The sequence below is a fragment of the Arachis duranensis genome, chromosome 9, assembly GCF_000817695.3.
Source record: "Arachis duranensis cultivar V14167 chromosome 9, aradu.V14167.gnm2.J7QH, whole genome shotgun sequence".
Classification (NCBI taxonomy): domain Eukaryota; kingdom Viridiplantae; phylum Streptophyta; class Magnoliopsida; order Fabales; family Fabaceae; genus Arachis; species Arachis duranensis.
Window position 1 is genome coordinate 61,444,791 of NC_029780.3, and position 10,213 is coordinate 61,455,003.

Genomic DNA, 10,213 nt, shown 5'->3' on the forward strand with positions numbered 1-10,213 from the left:
GTAGGATCAAAAGTGATTGTGTACACTGACCATGCTACTCTTAAATATCTACTCACAAAGCAGGATTCAAAACCTAGGCTCATAAGATGGGTGTTGCTTCTGCAAGAGTTTGATATAGAAATAAGAGACAGAAAAGGGACAGAGAATCAAGTAGCTGATCACCTGTCCCGGATAGAACCAGTAACAGGAGCGCCCCACCCTCCTACTGAGATCTCTGAAACCTTTCCGGATGAGCAACTCTTCGCCATTCAGGAAGTACCATGGTTTGCAGACAGGAAAGGGAAGAAGCATGAAAAGCTTCTCTCAAAACAGAGTCAAACAGAGCCCCCACAGTCAAACTCTAAGTTTGGTGTTGGGAGGCCACAACCAAATTCTAAGTTTGGTGTTGAACCCCCACAGTCAAACTCTAAGTTTGGTGTTGGGAGGTTCCAACATTGCTCTGAGTATCTATGAGGCTCCATGAGAGCCCACTGTCAAGCTACTGACATTAAAGAAACGCTTGTTGGGAGGCAACCCAATGTCATATTTATCTATTTTCTATTGTTATTTTATGTTTTCTATAGGTTGATGATCATGTAAAGTCACAAAAACAATTGAAAAAGCAAAAACAGAATGAAAAATAGAAAGAAAAACAGTACACCCTGGAGGAAAAGCCTGTTGGCGTTTAAACGCCAGTAAGGGCAGCAGATGGGTGTTTAACGCCCAGTCTAGCACCATTCTGGGCGTTTAACGCCAGAAAGGGGCACCAGACTTTCGTTTAACGCCAGAAAGGGGCACCAGACTGGCGTTTAACGCCAGAAAAGGGCAGCAGCCCGGTGTTTAATGCCAGGATTAGCAGAAGGGGCGTTTTTATACGCCACTTGGTGTAGGGATGAGCTATCTTTGACACCTCAGGATCTGTGGACTCCACAGGATCCCCACCTACCCCACCATCCAAATTCAATCCACTTTCCCTCCCAAACCCCACCCATAATGGCCGAACCTTACTCCTCTCTCCACTCCTATATAAACCCATCTTCACTCCTTCATTTTCACACAACCTAAACACTACTTCTCCCCCTTGGCCGAAACACATAGCCCCCCTCCATTTCCTCTTCTTCTACTCTTTTCTTTCCTCTTTTGCTCGAGGACGAGCAAACCTTCTAAGTTTGGTGTGGTAAAAGCGTTACTTATCGTTTTTCCATAACCTTTATGGCACCTAAGGCCAGAGAAACCTCTAGAAAGAGAAAAAGGAAGGCAAAGGCTTCCACCTCCGAGTCATGGGAGATGGAGAGATTCATCTCAAGGGTGCATCTAAAAGGGTCAACTTTGATCAAAGGTTGGACCAAGTCCTCATAGACATTTGTGAAGAGGGCGCTCAATGGAAGAGAGATTCAAGAGGGAAGCCGGTTCAACTGAGAAGGCATGACCTCAAACCCGTGGCTAGGGGATGGTTGGAGTTTATCCAACCCTCAATCATTCCCACTAGCAACCGGTTCGAAGCTACTATAGACCGGGCTATCATGATTCATAGCATCATGATTGGAGCGGAAGTAGAAGTTCATGAGGTTATATCCCAAGAACTTTATAAGGTGGCGGACAAGTCCTCTACCTTGACAAGGTTAGCCTTCCATCATCTCATTTGTCACCTCTGTAATTCAGTTGGAATTAACATAGAGGGAAACATCCTCATTGATAAGGACAAGCCCATCACTAAGAAGAGGATGGAGCAAACAAGAGATCCCACTCATGGACTTGAGGAAATTCCTCATCATGAAATCCTTGAGATGCCTCAAGGGATGCACTTTCCTCCACAAAATTATTGGTAGCAAATCAACACCTCCCTAGGAGAATTGAGTTCCAACATGGGACAACTAAGGGTGGAGCACCAAGAACATTCCATCCTCCTCCATGAAATTAGAGAAGATCAAAGAATCATGAGAGAGGAGAAACAAAGGCAAGGAAGAGACATTGAGGAGCTCAAGAACTCCATAAGATCTTCAAGAGGAAGAACAAGTCGCCATCACTAAGGTGGACCCGTTCTTTAATCTCCTTGTTCTTTATTTTTCTATTTTTCGAATTTTTATGCTTATGTTTATCTATGTTTGTGTCTTATGATCATTAGTGTCTTAGTGTCCATGCCTTAAAGTTATGAATGTCCTATGAATCCATCACCTTTCTTGAATGGAAAATGTTTTAATTACAAAAGAACAAGAAGTACATGATTTCGAATTCATCCTTGAAACTGGTTTAATTATTTGATGTGGTGACAATACTTTTTGTTTTCTGAATGTATGCTTGAACAGTGCATATGTCTTTTGAATTTGTTGTTCATGAATATTAAAATTAGTTGGCTCTTGTAAGAATGATGAAAAAGGAGACATGTTACTGAGGATCTGAAAAATCATAAAAATGATTCTTGAAGCAAGAAAAAGCAGTGAATTCAAAAAAAAAAGAGAGAGAAAGAAAAAGCAAGCAGAAAAAGCCAATAGCCCTTTAAACCAAAAGGCAAAGGTAATAAAAAGGATCTAAGGCTTTGAGCATCAGTGGATAGGAGGGCCTACAGGAATAACATCCTGGCCTAAGCGGCTAAACCAAGCTGTCTGATAAACCACTATTTTATGGTTTATATTGTGTATAATTATGTGGTTTTATCATGATCCTTACCCACTTATTATTAATTTAGCGTGCATTTATATTTCCTTCCTGGAATTATTACATGGTTGAAAACTGCTTCCTGGAGACTTTTTATTACGCATTTTAGTTCTCCTTTATCCCATTCGATGCCGTGATCTGTGTGTTGAGTGTTTCAGGCTTTATAGGGCATGGATGAGTTGGAGATTGGAAGGGAAGCTAGCAAAAATGGAAGGAACACAAGAAATTGAGGAGACAACCAGCGAGAAGTGACGCGGCCACATGGCTCACGCGTTCGCGCGGAAGAGGAGAAATCGCAGTGACGCGGCCGCATGGCTCACGCGACCGCGTGGGAAGGAAAAGCACAAGTGACGCAGAGGTGTGGATGAGGCAAACGCGTGGCATGGAAAAACGTGAATGACGCGTCCGCGTGGACGACGCGATCGCGTGACATGCGCAATCTGCATAATCTGCAGATTTCGCTGGGGCCGATTTTGGGCCCTATTTTGACCCAGTTCTCGGCCCAGAACAGCAGACTAGAGCCAAAAAACATGCAAAAACGAAGGACAACATTCATTCTACACAGTTTTGAGTTTTTAGATCAAGTTTTACTCCTCCTCTAGGTTTTCTCTCTACAAAATTGGTACTCTTAGGATATTATTTTTCTACTACTTTTGCATTGGGATATTGAGAAGAGCCATTACCTCATCAAGACTTCGTCATTCTAGTTCGTTTTCTTTACTTGGCTTTACTCTTCCATGTCCTTTGCTTTGTTAATTTTACCATTGGAATATTATTAGGATTTATTCAATATAAGGATTATTCTTATTTTAATTGGATTATTTTTAATTTCTATTTACAATGTCTTTCTTTAAATTCTTCTCATATGTTATGAATTTTGCATTCACAATGAGCGAGTAGTTCCCTAACTTGATGGGGAGTTGATTGAAAGGAACCAATTGAGTTGGAAGGCTTGAAAGAAGGATTGTAATTGGGTTACTGTTGGATTACCTTCTAGTCACTAACACCAATCCCTTTTAATTAAATGGGTTGCAACTTGTGAACAGACGTAGCATTCCAACTTGTTTGACTTTCCTTTGTCTAGTAAAGGATAACAAAACAGAATAACTTTTAATTATCAATTAATCTTGAGAGTATTCCAACTATAATAGGGATTCCAACTAATCAACTCCCAGTCAAGGCTTTTATTTACATTGTTCAAATTCATCAATTTAAATTCCTGTTATTCAACTCAAACCTTTTTGAAAACATCTGATTAATAAAATAGCATACCTTTCTACAACTCGTTGGGAGACGACCTGGGATTCATACTCCCAGTATTTAAGATTTGAATTTCTGTGACATATTTCTAAATTGATAAGTGGATTTCCAGTGAGTTAAGAACTATACTTGCAACGTACACATTTTAGTAATTTTTAACTCACCAATTTCCGCTGCATCACTATCCCTAACCATGTGCTTGTTCAATTTCAGCTGCATCAATTTTTGGCGCCGTTGCCGGGGAGTTGTAACAGTGTGTTAATTTATTAATTGGTATTTATTTCTATTGCAATTTTTTCTTTTCATTCTATCACTATGAACTGCACGTTTCTTTCGTTAAATGACGCGTTCGCTTCCTGATCCAAGCTTGCCAGCATTTGACCCTGAAATTGAAAGAACTCTTTCGCATATAAGGCAAGCTAGGCGTAGGCGACTCCTCTTTGAGGACGAACCTGAACCGTCATTTAAGGAAGAAACAACCCCCCTTTCTACTGATTCAGTTCATTTACGTGCAGGTGACATGGCAGCACCCAGAAGAGTCACCATCCAGGTGGAAGGAGCCCCTGATTTTACGCTCCAACCATTCTAGGCGCACCACGCAGCAGTAGCTGTAGATTTTGAAATAAAATCGTCACTACTCAATTTATTGCCCAAATTTCATGGCTTACCTGCTCAAGAGCCTATCAAGCATCTCAGGGATTTCCAGACCGCTTGCTCTACTGTTAAGCGTGATGGAGCTAATGAAATCTCTATTCTACTAAAAGCCTTCCCGTTTTCTCTGGAAGGAAAGGCAAGAGAGTGGTACTATACTCAGCCCAGAGAAACTATTTCCAACTGGGATACACTTAGGAGCGAATTTCTAGATAAATTTTTTCCAGCTGAAATTGCTGATAAGCTAAGGAAGGACATGTCTATGATCATCCAGGACGAATCTGAGACCCTCTATGAATACTTGGAACGCTTCAATACACTTCGAAATGCATGTCCCCATCATATGATTGACAAGATAGTCTTACTCGGTTACTTTACACAGGGTTTGAGACCCCAAGATAGGACCACACTGGAAGGTGCTTGCAATGGTTCTATGAAAAAGCACAAGACTACGGACGAAGCATGGCAATTGATCAGAGACTATTGGAAGCAGGTATCATTTATCCCATTTCAGACAGTGAATGGGTTAGACTAGTACAAGTGGTGCCCAAAAAGTCTGGAGTCACTACAGTGAAGAACGAGCATGGAGAACTCATAGCGACCAGAGTACAGAACGCTTGGAGAGTCTGCATTGATTACAGGCGTCTCAACCAAGCTACTCGCAAGGATCACTACCCTCTTCCATTCATTGATCAAATGCTGGATCGCCTGTCAGGTAAATCACATTATTGCTTTTTAGATGGTTACATAGGTTATTTCCAGATTCATATAGCTCCTGAGGATCAGGAAAAGACTACTTTTACATGTCCTTCTGGGACTTATGCTTACAAGAGAATGCCCTTTGGCTTGTGCAATGCACCAGCTACTTTTCAGAGGTGCATGATGAGTCTTTTTTCTGATCTCATTGAGGACTGTATGGAAGTTTTTATGGATGATTTTAGCATTTATGGTGATTCTTTTAGCCTGTGCTTAGATGGATTATCTAGAGTATTAGATAGATGTGTCAATACAAACCTTGTATTAAATTTTGAAAAATGTCATTTTATGGTTAAACAAGGGATTGTACTAGGACATGTTGTATCTAATACTGGTATTTCTGTAGACCCAGCAAAGGTGAATGTTATTTCCTATTTACCTTACCCCTCCTCTGTGAGGGAAGTCCGTTCGTTCCTTGGCCATGAGGAGATTTATTAAGGACTTCAGTAAGGTAGCACTTCCCTTATCCAGATTGCTGTAGAAGGATATTGAGTTCGAGTTCGAGTTCAGTGAGAATTGTAAGCAAGCATTCGATAAGCTGAAGACTAACCTGACTCAAGCTCCCATTGTGAGAGGACCAAACTGGAGCCAGCCATTTGAAATCATGTGAGATGCTTCCAACCATGCAGTAGGAGCAGCGCTAACTCAGTGTGAAGGTAAGGATCCTTTTGTTATTGCTTATGCGTCTAAAACTTTAGACGCTGCCCCGTCCAATTATACTACGACTGAGAAAGAGCTTCTTGCTATTGTTTTTGCTCTGGATAAATTCCGAGCTTATCTACTTGGTACTAGAGTAGTAGTGTATTCGGACTATGCAGCTTTGAAGTATCTATTAGCTAAAAAGGAGTCCAAACCAAGGCTTATACGTTGGATATTGCTTTTACAAGAATTTGATTTAGAAATAAAGGATAGGAGTGGTAATCAGAATCTAGTGGCAGACCACTTGAGTCGCCTTGAGCACATTAAGGATGATTCTACTCCTATAGATGATAATTTTCCATTTGATAACCCGCAAGCAGTATCTGAGGTAGCACCTTGGTACGCACCTGTAGCTAATTGTCTAGTTAGCCGCACATTTCCTCCACATTTTTCTAAGCATCAAAGGGACAAGCTGAAAAGCGAGTCTAAATATTATATATGGGATGACCCATATTTATGGAGATGTGGTGCTGATCAGGTAATTAGACGTTGTGTACCTCAATCAGAATTCCAGTCCATTTTGGAGGCCTGTCACTCATCTGAGAGTGGAGGACATTTTGGGCCTCAAAGAACAGCTAGAAAGATCTTAGACTGTGGATTCTGGTGGCCTACTCTTTTTAGAGACGCTGCTGAGTTTTGTAGATCTTGTCTCCCATGCCAAAAATTTGGTAATATATCCAGGAGGGATGAGATGCCTCAACAATTTATGCTTTTTTGTGAAATTTTTTATGTTTGGGGCATTGACTTCATGGGTCCGTTCCCAAATTCTAATGGTCAATTTTATATATTGTTAGCTGTGGATTATGTTTCCAAGTGGGTGGAAGCAATTCCCACCTGAACTGATGATACTAACACTGTTGTTTCCTTTGTGAGAAACCATATTATTTGCCGCTTTGGATCACCACGAGCAATCGTGAGTGATCAAGGTACCCATTTCTGTAACAGGAAACTAACAGGATTGATGAAGAAGCATGGGATAATTCATAAGGTTGCAACAGCATACCATCCTCAGACCAATGGGCAAGCCGAGGTGTCAAAGAGAGAGATAAAGGGTATCTTGCAGAAGATAGTCAAACCTCACAGAAAAGACTGGAGCACCAGGCTGCAAGATGCACTATGGGCATACAGGACAACATACAAAACACCAATTGGGATGAGCCCTTTCCGCTTAGTTTATGGAAAAGCTTGTCATCTCCCAGTTGAAGTAGAACACAGAGCCTTTTGGGCAGTCAAGGAGTGCAACATGGGAATTGAGCAAGCTGGAGCTGAAAGGAAGTTGCAACTGCAAGAACTGGAGAGCCTTCGCCTAGAAGCTTATGAGAACTCAAGAATATACAAGGAAAAGATGAAGGTTGTACATGATCAGCACATTCGGAGGAAAGAGTTCCAACCTGGGGATTTAGTCCTCCTTTATAAATCTCGACTAAGACTCATGCCAGGCAAGTTGAGATCGAGATGGGAAGGTCCATACAGAGTAGAGAAGGCCGAACCATACGGAGTTTATCACCTAAGCCACCCTTCACACTCTGAACTTATTAAAGTTAATGGACATCGTCTGAAGCTGTACCATGGAGAGAAGCTGCAGAAAAATAAGGAGCTTGAGATCTTCCTCTTGGAAGATCCCCACAAGCCAGAAGATTGAGCTACTGGAGCGTCCAACTTACGGACGTTAAAGCAAAGTGCTAGGTAGGAGACAACCCACCATGGTATGATCGTTCTTTTCTTTCTATCTTTAGTTTTTCCTAGTCAATAACTCTTCTCTTTATTAGCACCTTCATGCATCTACATTCGCATTTTATATATATTAAAAAAAAAGAGCTACGCGACGCGACCGCATCAGCGACGTGTCCGCGTTGCAAGAATAGGTGAGAAAATAAAAAGCGTACAGAGAGTCACGCCGGAGCGTGGCTGGAGGCGTGCCAATGGCACAGATCATCCCACGCGACCGCGTCACTGACGCATCCGCGTAACATAGGATTCCTGCCTTCCACGTGATCGCATGCCCCACGCGGCCGCGTGCCTTGGATTTCGACGTAAAAGGGTGCACAACCAATTATTATGCTGGAGTGGTGCTGGATTGGTGCTGAACGCACAATTCTACCCACGCGGCCGCGTGCCCCACGCGACCGCGTCACATTCCTCTAAAAGCCAACTCACGCGATCGCCTGCCCCACGCGATCGCGTCACCCCAATTTTGGCAAATTTATCAATTTGAACAAAGAGTTGTGCCGCCGCGAGGATGTACTCACGCTAGAAGCACAATATGGGTCACGCGACCGCGTGACTGACGCGACTGCGTCAACTACCTTACAGCACAATCACGCGAACGCGTGCTCCACGCGGCCGCATCGCTTGCGCCACACAGCTCCACCGAAACTGCCAAATTATCTTATATTTCTCTCCTCTGAATCCTAATTTTTCTTTTCCCTCCTTATTTCTCCCTTCTCCCTTCTCCCTTCTATCCCACCCTTCACTCTCTCTTTCTCTCACCTCCATTAACAAGGTTTTCTTTCCTTCTTCCATTTCTCCCTTTTTATCATTCTTCTTCTTTTAGATGTTATTTTCTTTTCTTTTCTTTTTCTTTTCTTTATCATTATTTTCTTTCTTCTTATTTCCTTTTTACATGGTGCTAGCATATTTATTTGAGCCATCATTCCTCATTATTTGCTTGTGGATTATTGTAATTTTTTTGGCACTTATATCTTATTCTCAAAAAAGAATTGCTTGCATGTTTACTTTAATACTTTCTATGCCTTATTTACCATGCATGTTATGTGTTTGTGAAAAGGCCTATATGGCATCATGCACTTTTCTACATTATCCTATTCTACTACTCCATGCATGTTTTTCACAAAAATTCCTTTACTATTTTATTAATCCAATTTAATTGCCAATACAAATTGTTAATTTGTTACGAAGTGATGCTTGATCTATGCTACTCATGCCCTTGCCGGCATGCCAATTATCATCTTGCATCTACTTCCCTTTTTATGCACCTATCCTATTTCCTTTCTTGATCTTTTCACATGTTGTCTAGACCATGTATTTCTTTCATTCATCTTCACCGTGCACTGTTTATTACCCACTCCATCTCCTTCCTTGCTTTGTTTCTTTGGATCTAACTTCCTTTTTCTTCCCTTTTTCAGAATGGCCACCAAGAAAGGCAAAGAGAAGGCTACCCCTAAACCCACAGCAAGGAAAGGAACAAAGAGAGCATTAGTGGTAGAACCTTCTTCAACTGCAGTCAAGCCCTTAAGACAAAGAGAATTAAAAGGATTATCAAGGTTGATGAAAAGGAACGAGCCTTCCCAGCCAAGGACACTACACGATTCCCAAATCGCTACTGTGAGTAGATGTTCCCTATTCTGGCAGCTCGAAATTACAACAACGAACACCTTCTTATCCTTCTGCCTCATATCGCTGAATTTGTTGAGCCACAAATTGCACATAGACATTGGGGAATTTTACTGAGACAGCCACGACAGGTTAATCTTTCTTGGGTTGTTGAGTTCTACTCCAACTTCCACCTGCTGACTCTGCAGTCCATCTATTTATGCCAGAAGTAAGTCCCCATTACAGAAGAAGCCATACAGCAAGCCTTAGATCTCCCACCTGCTCTAGAAGGATTAGACGCTTTTCAGAGAGCCGCAACCAAGCGCCAGGCATACACTTTTGACTGGGACGCTGTTCTCAGAGTTATTGCTCGCCCTGGCAGCAAATGGATCTTCGGATACCATCGTTCCCGTCCTAAGGGAATCTCGGCTTCCGCCCTTACCTTAGAGGCTCATGTATGGGCACAGATCATGTCCCATTACGTCTTCCCGAGTACTCATGAGTCCTCCTTCATCGCAGACATGGCCGTTCTACTATGGTGTATCCTCACAGACTAGCCTCTCAATTTACCGCGACATATCCGGAATGCTATGGAACATGTGCAGATCGCGGGCAACCTACCTTTTCCCGTATTGGTCTCTGATCTCATCTCAGCAGCCGGAGTATCCTACAGAGCTGGGGACACCAAAGTCATTCTCCCACGGGATGATCAATATGTTCCTCACGGGAAATATCTCAGGCTACAACTTGCCACTACCAACCAGTCCACAGAGGATGCTGCAGCTCCTCCACCATCTACCTGTCAACTGCTACATCAGATACTGAAGCGGTTGGACCAACATGAAAAGAAAGCAAAGCTCCGTGAGCGCCGCAACCAACG